Source organism: Cebus imitator, unplaced genomic scaffold (assembly GCF_001604975.1).
Source record: "Cebus imitator isolate Cc_AM_T3 unplaced genomic scaffold, Cebus_imitator-1.0 Scaffold107, whole genome shotgun sequence".
NCBI classification, from domain to species: Eukaryota; Metazoa; Chordata; class Mammalia; order Primates; family Cebidae; genus Cebus; species Cebus imitator.
Genome location: NW_016107422.1, coordinates 4,630,595 through 4,644,954, shown reverse-complemented (window position 1 = coordinate 4,644,954; position 14,360 = coordinate 4,630,595). Strand labels below are relative to the sequence as shown.

Genomic DNA, 14,360 nt, shown 5'->3' with positions numbered 1-14,360 from the left:
TTGAGACAGAGTCTCACTCTGTCCCCCAGTCTGGAGTACAGTGATGCGATCTTGGCTCACTGCAACCTCCACCTCCTGGGTTCAAGTGATTCTCCTGCCTCAGCCTCCCAAGTAACTGGGATTATAGGCGTGTGCCACCATGCCCAACTAATTTTTGTATTTTTAGTAGAGATGGGGTTTCACCATGTTGGCCAGGCTGGTCTTGAACTCCTGACCTCATGATTCACCCTCCTTAGCCTCCTAAAGTGCTGGGATTACAGGCGTGAGCCACTGCACCCAGCCAACATCTCACTTTTAATATTTCTTCTACCACAGCCTTTCAGGCCTTATTTAAAAACCCCAGATAGTCTTCAGCAGATATTGGTGTGTTTGTATCAAAAGTTACTTGTATTAAGGGGTGAGCATTGTTTAAATCCCTAGGAAAATGTCTTCCAAAAAGAAATACTTGAAATAATTCAGGGCTCCATGTGCTGAGTATTTAAGTGTCAATTTATTTTATCTGACAAATACTTTAACATTATTATAGTAATAATAATCATAGTAATGTGTAAATTTACACATATATGAATGCCTCAGTGGATGTGTATAATAGATCATATGTGCTCAAAATATTTTGTTGGGTGAGACATTCTGCGAAAAACTTTGCCACCTCCTTTCACATTCTTTTTTTTTTTTCTTTTCTGTTAGATAAATATGTTTATCTGTACGTGGCTATTTGTCGAGTAGCTTCCATGGGCAACACTGAGGAGCACAGCAACTCTTCCATTTTAACATCAGCCGTGAAATCAAACAAGATTCCTTCTCAGCAGTTTCATCTCAAAGCCTCCCAAAGCATCGCAGTGGAAACAACTGCTCCGTTGATATAACCCAGGAAGATTAAACCCTGGGTGCCTGCATGGTTCTAATCCAGTACAACCACAGCCATGTCAATTCCCACTTTTACTGAGAGGGAGATCTAAGTGGCAGCATTTCCTTAACTATTAATGGTTTAAGAAAAGCATTTTACAGTGCGTTGTTTCCAGAAACAGCTATGCCCCCGGAAGGAAAGTACTTCTTCACCACACAGAATAGTGGTCAAAAGCAATTACTTCAACACTGGGACACTCTGTTATTATAAAGCCAGTAAGAGAGGCAAGTATAATAGCACCTGCTTTCCTCACACGAAGGCAGCAGCCAGGTTTCTATATGTCTTCTGCTCTCCAAGGTAAAGATGTGCATTTGACATTTCCATACCCACTGTATGCAGCAGATATCATCCCGAGAAACTGTCAGAGTCTTTTTCTTGCAACCAAAACCAGCTTTCTGTTCCTTGAATATTAAAACCCCAAGAAGTTGCCTGGCTTATTTATACCGCTATCCCTCTCACAGCAGACAGAGACACAGCACACAGCAACACAGTCACAAATACTAAGATAAAAGGGTTATGATTTGTAGACAAAGACTATGTTTTTAAATGAATGATATTCATTGTAAAAATTATTTTGTTTAAAAAAGTACTTGTAAATATAAATAATAAATAAATAAAACTAGCATAAATTTGAATCTAAAGGACATATATAGATTGAAGGGTGCAACCAATAGTCGTAGAATGCACATTCTTTTCAAACACGTAAGACAGATCAGTAAAAATCGCAGCCATCTCTGATCACAAAGCAAATGCCAACACATTTCAACAACTAGAAGCTATTGAAATGTCCATCCAGAATGATAAAATTATGTATAATTATGTATATTATTTCTCTTTCTTTCTTTCTTTCTTTTTCAGACACAAGGTCTTGCTCTGTCATCAAGGCTGGAGTGCATTGGCACCATCATAGCTCCCTGCAACCTCAAACTCCTGGGCTCAAGTGATCCTCCCACCTCAGCCTCTGAGTAGTTGGGACCACAAATACAAAACCATCATGACTGGTTAATTTTTAAATTTTCTGTAGAGATGGGGTCTCACTATGTTGCCCAGGCTGGTCTTGAGCCCTGGACCACAAGTGATCCTCCCATCCTTGGCCTCCCAAAGTGTTGGCATTACAGGCATGAGCCACTGCACCTGGGAGGTATATTATTTCAATCAAATGGTTATGTAAACAAATGACAACTACAGTGAATATTTCACAGTTCTCATAAAGACTAGAGATGTCAGACATAATTACATACTTTATTATTTAATTTTGATGAGGTTTAGTAATGTCAGACAAACTATAGTGTTCAGAGATGAACATTTAAAAATAAAACTCAGGCTGGGCATGGTGGCTCATGCCTGTAATCCCAGCAGTTTGGGAGGCCAAGGCAGGAGGATCAATTGAGATCAGAAGTTTGAGACCAGCCTGCCCAGCATGGTGAAACCCCATCTCCACTAAAGATACCAAAATTAGCCAGCTGTGGTGGAGGGTGCCTGTTGTCCCAGCTACTCGGGAGGCTAATGTTCTGTGCAGGAAACACCAGGAAATAAGAAAAGACACACACACACACACACACACACACACACACACACACACACACTACCTTTAAGGGTAAACAAGCTTTATCCCTTGTAAATGGCAATGCAAATATAATAAGCAAATGATATAAGAAAATCAATATAATAAGCAGACTGATATAATACGTATATTGCAACGGGAAGAGGAGAAGGGAAAAGATATTTACACTCGCCAGACTATGGAGGATTCACCACCAGACTGGGAAGCAGCAGCCTGGGCTCCGGTGTCGGCCACTCATCCTCGCACAGCCGAGAGGTCACATGAAGCTTCTGCGCGGTCTGGGACAGTAGCTCTTTTTGTAAGGAGTTGTTTGACCTGAGGTCCAGTCCCGAGGGTCCTTCATGACTGGGCTCAAGGAACACAAAAAGGTCAACTTGTTTTTGCCGATTGTCTACTGTTCTTCAATAACTAATGTATAGATATAGATTGACATAGAGATTTATCCGAAGCAGTGCTGGATGAATGCCTCAAAGGGCTCACACAACCTGGTGGTAACCATTGTTGGTGTCCACTCCAATTTAGTTCAAATTTAGTATTAAGCTTTTCCTCCACAAGGCTGAGACAGGAGAATCGCTTGAACCCAGGAGGAGGTTGCAGTGAGCCGAGATTGTGCCACTGCCTCCAGCCTGGGTGACACAGAGCGAGACTCAGTCTCAAAATAATAATAATGATAATAATAATAAAATAAATAAAACTCAAAGTATTTTTATAATGTTATAAAAGCCACAGTGTTAGACTCTGTGATGAGAGGAGATAGGATGGAGGAAGCCTCTGGAAGAAATGTTCTGTTCTGTGACTTGGTTTAGTCACAGGAGTGCTTGCTTCCTGATCAATTGAAACTGTAAGACTCATGCTGAGTTTGACATTCAGTCTTCTCCACAAAATAAGTTCTTTTAGGACCAGATCACCTCTTTGGCCCAGTTATTTGTACTCAAATCCTTGAATTTGATCATCTTCAAGTCCAATTTCTCATTTTTTGAAGGGATTCAAATTATACCAAAGTAAGACATTTGAGAATCAACAAATGCAGAGATGAGCTTTATCTGAATTACCCCACATCCCCACCCCATTATCAGACTATTAACTTTACTAATAAGGCCCTATCTTCAGCTATTGATTAGCCGCTTTCTTTGTGCCCTTCTGAGAATGGATGTTAACAAACAAAATGAATACACTTTGTCTTTTCTCTTGTTAATCTAGTTTTTGTCATTTATTTTTCAAGTCAGGGTTTCACTCTGTCACCCAGACTGTGTGCAGTGGTGAGATTTCGGCTCACTGCAACCTTCACCACGTGGGCCCAAGTGATCCTCTCACCTCAGCCTCCTGAGTAGCTGGGACTACAGGTGCATGCCACCATGCTTGGCTAGTTTTTGGATTTTTTTTTTTTTCAGAGATGACGATTCACAATGTTATCCAGACTGCTCTCCAACTCCCGGCTGAAGCAATCCACTCATCCCCACCTCCACAGTGCTAGGATTACAGGTGTGAGCACAGTGTCAGTCTAGTTTTTTTTGTCATTTTACTTTGCAAGCCCCCAAACAAGTCTAGTCTGATTTAAGAGACTAGAGGAAAAATTCTTTCTTTCTGACAAATTCTAGGTCTATATGCTATTCCATTTAGAAAATGTATTGAGAATTACAATCTGAAACATGTTAACATTCATCAGCATTGAAGAGGGATCGCTGCTGAACTGTTTCAACAGCTTAGGATAAATCACGATATGACATTAATTGTTTGCAAAACCAGCTTTTACCTACCTGAAAGATCAATCAGCAGTAGTTATTATATTTCCATGTTTTAGCTGTACAGGCTCATTAACATCAAAATCAATGAACTATGTTGGATTTGTGGAGGGGAAATGAAATAATACGGCCTACAGGTAGAAAGAAGGGGGCAGCTTGTAAGTAATCAATAGGTAGGAAGTGAAATGAAAAGCTTTAAAACAGGCTTTCATAGCCCTGCTCTTTCGTCTCTATTTTGCAATGTTGACATGACGCTACAGGAAGCTGGATTCGGATGTCACATTCCACGCCCCTCAATCCAAAAGAATGGAGATTTTGTCTGGTTATTGCCCCTTTTAAACCAATTACATGAAAATTACATGAATTTTTCAAACTAAAAAAAAAAAATTTGACTTTTTTGTTGTTGTTGAGATGAAGTTTCACTTCTGTCATCCAGGCTGGAGTGCAATGACGCTATCTCCCCTCACTGCAAACTCTGCCTCCCGGGTTCAAGTGATTCTACTGCCTCAGCCTCCTGAGTAGCTAAGATTACAGGCACCCACCACCATGCCCAGCTAATTTTCTGTGTTTGTATTTTTAGAGACGGGGTTTTGCCATGTTGGCCAGGCTGGTCTTGAACTCCTGATCTCAGGTGATCTGCCCGCCTTAGCTTCCCAAAGTGCTGAGATTACAGGTGTGAGCCACTGTGCCTGGCCTGAAAATAATTATAATAGTAATTGACTAGTATGTTTGAGCAGTAAGTGTAATGGCATAAACGAATAACTTACTGGGCGATGTAAATGATTCTTCATTTTGCCAATGACTTTTGTAAATATTTTATCAGCAACTTTTTTTTTTTTTTTTTTTTTTGAGACGGAGTTTCGCTCTTGTTACCCAGGCTGGAGTGCAATGGCGCGATCTCGGCTCACTGCAACCTCCGCCTCCCGGGTTCAGGCAATTCTCCTGCCTCAGCCTCCTGAGTCGCTGGGATTACAAGCACGTGCCACCATGCCCAGCTAATTTTTTGTATTTTTAGTAGAGATGGGGTTTCACCATGTTGACCAGGATGGTCTCGATCTCTTGACCTTGTGATCCACCCGCCTCGGCCTCCCACAGTGCTGGGATTACAGGCTTGAGCCACCACGCCCGGCCCATCAGCAACTATTTTAAACATTAAAAACGGTGAGTACTTACATTAAAAACCAGAATAAAAATACAAAAATACAAAATTGAATTGCCTTTTATGAAAACAGCTATGCTAAATGACAAAGAGTACTTGACGTCAGTGTGGAGAAAGAGAAATTATTATTAATACTTTCTGCTTTTGTCCTCAAAACAACTGTGAGTTTAAAGTTTAAATTGTGTCTACGAGTGTTGTTTTTTACGCTAGCACATTACTGTGCCTTAGTATCTTCATTTACAAAAAACAGGATTAATTAGCACTTCAAAGTATTGTTCAAATAAATGAGTTATTCCTGTCCTTCTTGTCCCAGCACGTGGTAATGCCCTTGCAAGGGAGCTTGAGATTGTTGTTTAAACCCACACTGACGGCCTCTAAAGTCTCCTAACTTTCAAGTTACTATTCTGTTAGGTACAAGAAAGTGTTGCCTAGATTAATCTCATTCTACAAAAAGATAACAGTAGTAGTTCCCCAGAAGAGAGAATTCCTAAGACCATACTAAACTCACTGAAGGAGTTTATGGTAAGGTTCCTTGGGTCTTCAGTGTTCCTGTTCCATCCTGTGAGTTTTAAAAGTTTGAGGAAACTGGTGGGGCACATGGCTCACACCTGTAATCCCAGCACTTTGGGAGGCTGAGGTGGGAGGATCACCTGAGGTCAGGAGTTTGAGACCAGCCTGGCCAACATGGTGAAACCCTATGTCTACTAAAAAGACAAAATTAGCCGGGTGTGATGGAGGGTGCCTGTAATCCCAGCTACTCGGGAGGCTGAGGCAGGAGTATCGCTTGAACCCAGGAGGAGGAGGTTGCAGTGAGCCATCGTGCCATTGCACACCAGCCTGGCAACAAGAGCAAAATTCCATCAAAAAAAAAAAAAAAAAAAAGTTTGAGGAAACTGTATACTTCTCCATAAAGATCTTGGGATTAGAAGAATGTCTCCTTCCACCATGTCACCCAACCAAACACTTAGAAATTGGCTTCTAAATTACAAAATCTTGAATAGAAATATACTAAAGGGCCACTGTATAATAACTAAAATGATTACCATCTGAGACCGAAATGTGTTGTTTTTCCAAGAGAAAGGAAGCTAGAGAAAATGAACAGCTTTTTGAAATCCAGGGAGATCATTTGATTTTTAGGTATTAGAACCTGTCAGCAAAAGAGAGGCTGTCTCAATAGAACTGAGAATTTGCTTGGCAGGGGGTCACTATAGATCAGGGCTTCTTAACCTCTGCATGATTGACATTTCCCACCGAACAATGCCTCACTGTTGGGGGCAGTCTTATGCACTGCGCGGCACTTCCCATCCCTGACCTCTGCTCGCTGAAGACAGTGGCCAGCCTCTACCTCCTCCTGACAAAGAAAAAGAATCTCCTGGCCTTGCAAATGTCTCCTGGGGGGTAATATGGCCCTTGGTTAGGAACCAGTTCCATTCACTGATTTCAATCCCAAGTCTTTCCAGCTCACATTACTGTTAGACAGTTACCAGAATGCTGAGCGCTGATCATGTCTTATATGCTGAATACCAAACCTGGCCTCACGCACATACTTAGGAACAAGATGGTCTTTGCCCTTGGGAAACTGAGTCTGCTGGGAGAAACAAACCCAAAATTTATTCCTGATGCTGCATGCTAAGAAAGACAAGTTTTCATTAAAGGGTTCATCTGAGTTGACATTTATTTTATTTCTATTTTTAATTTTAATTTTTTTGAGACAATGTTACTCTGTCGCCTGGGATGTCACTGGGATGCAGTGGTGTGATCTCGGCTCATTGCAACCTCTGCCTCCTGGGTTCAAGAGATTCTTCTGCCTCAGCCTCCCAAGTAGCTGGGATTTTAGGCACATGCCAGCACACCCAGCTAATTTTTGTATATTTAGTAGAGACGGGGTTTCATCCTGTTGGCCAGGCTGATCTTGAACTCAGAATCTCAAACGATCCGCCTGCCTCAGCTTCCCAAAGTACTGGGATTGATTAGAGGCATGAGCCACTGCACCTGGCCTTATTTTTATAACTGGGATCTTGCTTTTTTTTTCCACAGGCTGACCTCAAAATTCCCTGGGCTCAAGGGATCCTACAGCCTCAGCCTCCCCCATAGGGGCTACAGGTGTGCAAATGTGAGGTGGCATTTTGCTGAAACCTGAAGAAAGAATGGAAATAAACCACTCAAGTAGGAGGGTGGGAGAACTTTCCAGTGATGAAATTCAAACAGGGTAAAAGTGCCAAGGTGAATTAGGACTTGGAATGCCTTACATGGGAGTAACAAGGTAGGGGATGGGGTTGTAAGGATGGGCCAAGGCCAGGATGGGCTTCAGAACCCAGACCACACGGGAAGGGACCCCTTCTCAGGCCTCTGGAGGGGTACATGTTAAGAGGCTGACAGCAGCACTGTTAGCAACTGTGCCTGTTATACAGGGACAGGTTTATTACCACCAGCAAGCCAGAAGGCAAGAGAAGAGGAAACCTTCTCCAAACACAAACAGGGGGACTTGTCCTCCCATTGTTAAATTTCCACAAGGAGCTGAGAACCATTTAAGGCCTCCTCTCTTCATTCCCATAGGGGACCTGAGTACTCAGTGGTGCCCAGCGAGGAGAGATTCAGGTAAACAGATAGTCCTCTGAAGCTGCCCATAGCCAATTAGATTTAAAGTTATTTACCTCTTTTTCCATTGCAAGATTTTTTTTCTTTCGTTTTTTGGCCAAATCAATTTGAAAATTTTGGCTTGATTTAAACAATCATACACAGAGGGTGGGAGAAAAGAAATAAAACTTGGTAACTATAAGCATTATTTAAAAATTCTATTTGGTCCTAAACACTCTCTTGACTCTGGTGATGGTTTCAAGAGTATTCATTTTATTAAATTTTACACTCTGAACACATATAAAGTTTTCTGCATTCCAATTAGATCTTATTAAAATTGTGCATAAACAAAACGAACCAAACAAACAAATGAAACAACCACCCCATGCATGCCATTGGGCAGGCTGTGGGAAATGCAGCATGGTCAACTCACAGCCATTCGTCTATTAAGTCAGAGGATGTGTACATGTAAAATTGTTTTGTATATTCTTAAATTGTCATCTTCTATGTTTGAGCTAATTTTTCTCTTTCACCAATAAACAACTACAGTATTATTTTTTTCCATTAAAAGACTCAAGTGTCTGGGAAGTTACCTCCATCCAGGCAAATTTTGTAAAGCACCTATAGACCCACAAATTTGATCTGCCTTGAATTCTGTTAGTGCTTCCTTGTTCTGTGTGTCTCACCTCTGAAGAGGCTGGGATGTAGCTCTGGACGATTGCCCTACAGAGGTACTACGTTGAGGTCCCAGACATCTGTAGGGCAGTCAGCATAGACTCAGTGAACATCTGCAAATTCACACCAGGCCATGTTGCTTCCCAGCTTACTTCATTCAGAGGCTCCAGTTGCATTTATTTATTTATTTATTTATTTACTTACTTATTTATTATCAAAGACAGTCTCGCTCTGTTGCCCAGCCTGGAGTGCAGTAGCACCATCTCGGTTCACTGCAACCTCCGCCTCCCGGGTTCAAGTGATTCTCCTGTCTCAGCCTCCTGAGTAGCTGGGACTACAGGCAGGCACCACGCGCCAGGCTAATTTTTGTATTTTTAGTAGAGACAGAGTTTCCCCATGTTGGCCAGGCTGGTCTTGAACTCCTGACTTCAAGTGATCTGCCCGCCTTGGCCTCCCAAAGTGCTGGGATTACAGGTGTGAGCCACTGTGTCTGGCCAAAAACACAATCCCAGTTGCTTTTAGAATAGCATTCCAACTCCTGTCTGGCCCTCCGAGGGCCTCCTGGCCTCTTCCGATCTCTTGATCCAGTCCCTGTGCTCAGCCCCCTGGGCGTCTTCCTTCCTGGAAGGTGCCAAATTCTTTGTGCCTCAGGGCTGTTGATTCTGCTGTTTCTTACACTGGAATCCTTCCTGGAGGAAGGAGAGGAGGTGAGCTTTGCGACTGAATGAACCACTCCTGGAGTAGGTACTGCGAAGGCTCCGGAAGAGGAGTCAACCTGGATGTGCCCCGACCAGTGAAGATCTGATCCAGCCATGGGGGGCTCTGCATCAGCCCACCTGCCCACATGCACATCAACCACCTGGGCAAAAGGGGACCAGGACAAAGATCTCAACTGTCCAGCTTTAGAGACAGACATTGAAACAAAACAGGGCATCAACATTTATGTAAAGTATGGGCTTATAAGCATACATTTACATCTGCTTTTATTAGAAAGAAGATACAGGAAGATAAACCATACAATGTAAATATGGAGAAGGGAGGGGATGGGGTTGGAAGCCCAGTTTCTCTGAACTGTCTTCTTTGATAGATGTGACTTTTGAACCCTGTGAATATTTACATCAATATGAAACCAATTAAATCAATAAAAATGAAACGAGGAAACCCTAAAAGTAGAAACTAAAACAAAACTGTGTGTCACGCAGCAATACAGCTGCATAGGGAGGAAGAATTTAGGCATTTAAACACACCGATGTAAGGGTACCTCTCTAGATCAACATTCTCTGAGCATAAAATGAACTGAAAACCAAGATTAATCAGTTTCCAGTAATTGTGTTGGTAGTGGTATTGATGTTTTTCTGAACCTGTATGTTATAGTAGGATGAGGCAAATAAGTGATTATTTGAACATCACTAGGAATTGGATTTTTTAGCTTTACACAAAAGGAATATAAAGTCAAAAAGTTGTGTTTTGTGGCCACCGTGCAAAAGCAGAAGGGGTCCACACCCCAAATTTGGTTTGGATATAAGGGCTGATGGTGCCACACATCCACCCAGAGGGTAAGGGAAGGGTTATTACTCACATGATTGAGCTCCATGATGGGACAGACAGGCCTGCCAGGAGGGTATGAAATGGCCGGAGAGAGCAAGGAAGGATCTAGTTTGTGGTTGGGGCTGCAGGCCTGGTGAGAGCTGGCTGCCTGCCCCATGGTTTGAGGAAGAAACTGGAGGTTTCTTATCAGTTTGCCCAGATGTAGGGTGGGGGAGTGAGGAGAGGGAAGGGTGAGGCGTTAAACCACCAGCAATCAAACATCAGACACCAAAAATGGAGCCCGACTCCTTACGGCATTCAGTAAATTCTGTACTGAAAATGTCAGGATGAATTCATGGTGTATTACCTTTCAAAATTTAAAATAAAATAGATTTCCTTATATATCCACTGAACAAACCTTGAATTTATTTTATAGTTATGAGTATCCTTACCTACTAGATTATGACCTTGAAAACCATTTTCCATTAAAAGGAGTCAAGTTTCCTTGTAGAAATGGTGGATTCCAGATTTGGGGCAGGAACTACTGGATGACCCTGGAACATTCTGTCACATCAACAAGCAAGGATGCTCAAAAACCAAACAAAACAAAACAAAAACCTACTGTGATCATGTCTGAAGGACCCAGGAGCCAGTCTGAAGAGACACCCTCTGCTTAATATGGGCAAACTTCGATCTGCAGTAAAAATAATATCTGCTGTAATTTGAAACATATCAAATACATTCAAATTCCTCAAGTTCACAATGATACTTTTCAAAAAGAATGGAAGAAAGAAGGGAGGAAGAGACACTCATTAAACACCTTTGGACCACACAAGGTGATACGGTTAGGATCTGTGTCCCTGCCCAAATCTCATGTCAAATTGTAACCCCCAGTGTTGGAGGTGGTGCCTGGTGGGAGGTGATTGGATCTTGGGGGCAGCTTCTTATGGTTGGAACCATCTCTCTTGGTACTGTCATTGCATGGTGACCTCTCCCCACATCTGGTTGTTTAACAGTGTGGCACCTCGCCCCTCTCTCTTCCACCTACTCTGGCCACGTGAAGTGCCTGGCTGCCCCTTTGCCTTCTGCCATGAGTAGAAGCTTCCTGAGGCCTCCCCAGAAGCAGAAGCGGCCAGGCTTTCTGTATAGCCAGTAGAACCATGAGTCAATTAAAACTTTTTTCTGTATAAATCACCCAGTTTCAGGTATTTCTTTATAACAATGCAAGAATGGACTAATACACAAGGAAACCAGCCATTTTGGCAAAAAAAAAAAAAAACGACAGGATCAAGCTTTCATCTGCCCATGTGTTGGGCCTGGACCCCAGTGTAACCACACAGTTGATCCTGGGGGACTTTCTCTCTAGAGATGTATTGAGGAAATGAAGACAAGGAAAATGGACATAGAATATCAAAACTATGTACACCCTTAATGAAAAAATAAATCTACGCAATTGTATAACTCGAAGGCTGCTCGTAGCACAAAAGGAGACAGAGTGTGGAGTGCACTCTGCGGGAAGTGTCCACCGTGGCCTCTGAATAGTCGAAAAAAATCACCCTGAAGGATCTGCCAGTTTACAGGAACCATGGGGAACAGGAACACTGGGAATCCAAATGTGGTGACTCTACAGGGCAAAGAATGTGATTTCTTCAAAACACTGCAAGGAAACAAAAAAAGAGGGCAAGGGAACCAACTTTTTATTTTATTTTATTCTATTTTATTTTATTTTGAGATGAAGTCTTGCTCTGTCCCCCAGATTAGAGTGCAGTGGCACAATCTCTGCTCCCTGCAACCTCCTCCTCCCAGGTTCAAGCAACTCTCCTGCCTCAACCTCCCAAGTAGCTGGGATTACAGGCACCTGCCACTGTGCCCAGCTAATCTTGCATTTTTAGTAGAGACAGGGTTTTGCCATGTTGGGCAGGCTCATCTTGAACTCTTGACCTCAAGTGATCTGCCCACCTTAGCCTCCCAAAGTGCTGAGATTACAGGCATGAGCCACCATGCCTGGCCAAGAACCAACATATTTTAAAAGCAGATCAAAGGACTTAGACTTCAGACATGATGGAGTAACTGGTTTCAGACTTACTCTCCTCCCACCAACAACCTTAAAACCGGACAACATACTTTAGGCAGATCTTTTCAGGTATTCTGCTACAGCCAGTGCAAGGCAGCTGTAGAAAAAGGAGGCACGTGACCTGAGCTCCTCATCCCCCTCACTCCCAGATTTCAGTTTGGGTGCAGGGAGGTGAGACCACATGGAGAAGAATGGCCTCTCTGCTCCAAGAACACAGAGACTGGAGTTTTTGGCTGTGGAGAAAGGTGGGTTTGTGGGTGAGGCTGTGTTGTGTGGGAGGAAGCTGGACACAGCAGGGGCAGGCAGTGGTTTGCCTGAGGGTTGCTGTAAATCCTTAGCCAAGGGCTGGATTTGTAAAGTCCAAGGAAAGGCTCTGCAAGGCAACTCTGCAGGGAACAGCTGCTGAGAGAAAAATCTGCCCACCTGGATTTTTATGTACAAGGAATATTGTTTGGCTGTGTCTCCACCCAAATCTCATCTTGAATTGTAGCTCCCATAATTCCCACATGTTGTGGGAGGGACCTGATGGGAGATAATTGAATCATGGGGGCAGTTTCCCCCATACTGTACTCGGGGTAGTGATTAAGTCTCACCTGATTAAGGTAATTAAGTACACACCTTAATTAGATGGATAGATACAGTTAAGTATCACAAGATCTAATGGTTTCATAAGGGGAAACCCCTTTCACTGGGTTCTCATTCTCTCTTCTCTGCTGCCATGTAAAAGTGCCTTTTGCCTTCCGCCATGACTATGAAGCCCCTCCAGCCATGTGGAATGGTGAGTCCCTTAAACCTCTTTTTCTTTATAAATTACCCAGACTTGGGTATGTCTTTATCAACAGCGTGAAAACAGACTAATACACCAAAGAACACGCCTTGTTAAAATAAGGCGAAATAAAGGCATTTTCAGAGAAATAAAAACAAAGAGAACTCATTCCCATCACATCAGGGAAATGCCATATAAATCCACAATGAGAAAGTCACATACTCACCTAAATGGCTCAGATAAAACAGATGGCAAGCAGCAAATGGGGAGGAGGTGGGGCGAGTGGAACTCTCATACTTGGCTGGTGAGAACATTCATGGTAAAACTGTGCTGCAAAAACTCTTCAGCAGCTTCTTACAAAGTTGAATAGACATCTTCGCTATGATCTACCATGAGGCATTTGTTGAAGAGAAAACCAAGGCATGTTGCCACAAGAGACTTGGATAAGCAACTTTACTTACTGTATCCAAAACCTGGGGCCAATCCAAATAGCTGTCAACCGGATATTTCCTAACAGGATGAATCACAATGTAAATTGCATTTTACTCAGATGGTGAAATACTACAAAGGAATTAACAAAAATTACATGCACAATATTGGTGTGTGCAACACTGTGGATGAATCTCAAAAACATTACATTGGGTGAAAGAAGTGTGGCAGAGAAAATAATACATTGTTTAATTCTATTTGTGTGAATTTCCAAAACAGGCAAAAATACTCTATGATCATAGAAACCGGATCAGCGGTTTCCTCTGGGCTGGGTTCATGGGGAGAAGGGAGGGAATTTTCAGAGGTGGTAGAAACTTTTATGTTTTGACTGATGTGATCACACAGTTAGTTCACATTGTCAAAATTCTTAGAGCTCTATACTTCAGGTCTGTTCATTTTACTATGCGTACTTTTTTTTTTTTTTTTAATTTTAATTAAAGAAACTTTAAAAATCAACCAGATACAATTTATGGGCCTTATTGGGAACTGAATTGGAAAAAATCAACTGTTAACTACAGTTTTATGAAGCAGTTGGAGAAATGTGAACATTGAAATTTGATGGCATCTAGAAAATATTTGGCGGGGTAATTGGATTATTAGTGTGGCAATGGCATCGTTACATTAAAAAGAGTCCTTACCTGTTAGTCACACACCCTGGAATATTTATTGAGGAATAGAGATGATTTCTCACATTTACTCCAAAATAACTCCACGAGAGTGGGGTACGGTGTGGTTGAAGTGCCCTGGGGGTGGAGGGTTAATAGGTGACACCTAGCTATGAACATCAGTCTCTGAAGTTGGGTGATGGGTACGCGGGATTTGTGTTTTTTTTCTCTCTTCCTTTATTTTCTTTTTCTTTTTTTCTTTTCTTTTTTTTTTT

At 42.3% G+C, this 14,360-nt stretch overlaps 1 long non-coding RNA gene across 1 annotated transcript in view; it reads right to left on the bottom strand.

The window, feature by feature from the left end:
- The window catches only part of LOC119472593, a 12,094-nt gene extending 1,611 nt beyond the window's left edge, over positions 1-10,483 (bottom strand). Inside the window, exons 1-2 of the long non-coding RNA XR_005201745.1 lie at positions 10,204-10,483; positions 2,638-2,816 (exon numbers count right to left, since the gene is read on the bottom strand). This is a non-coding gene — a long non-coding RNA (uncharacterized LOC119472593). The remainder of the gene's footprint in view (positions 1-2,637; positions 2,817-10,203) is intronic.
- Between the last annotated feature and the right edge of the window lie 3,877 nt (positions 10,484-14,360).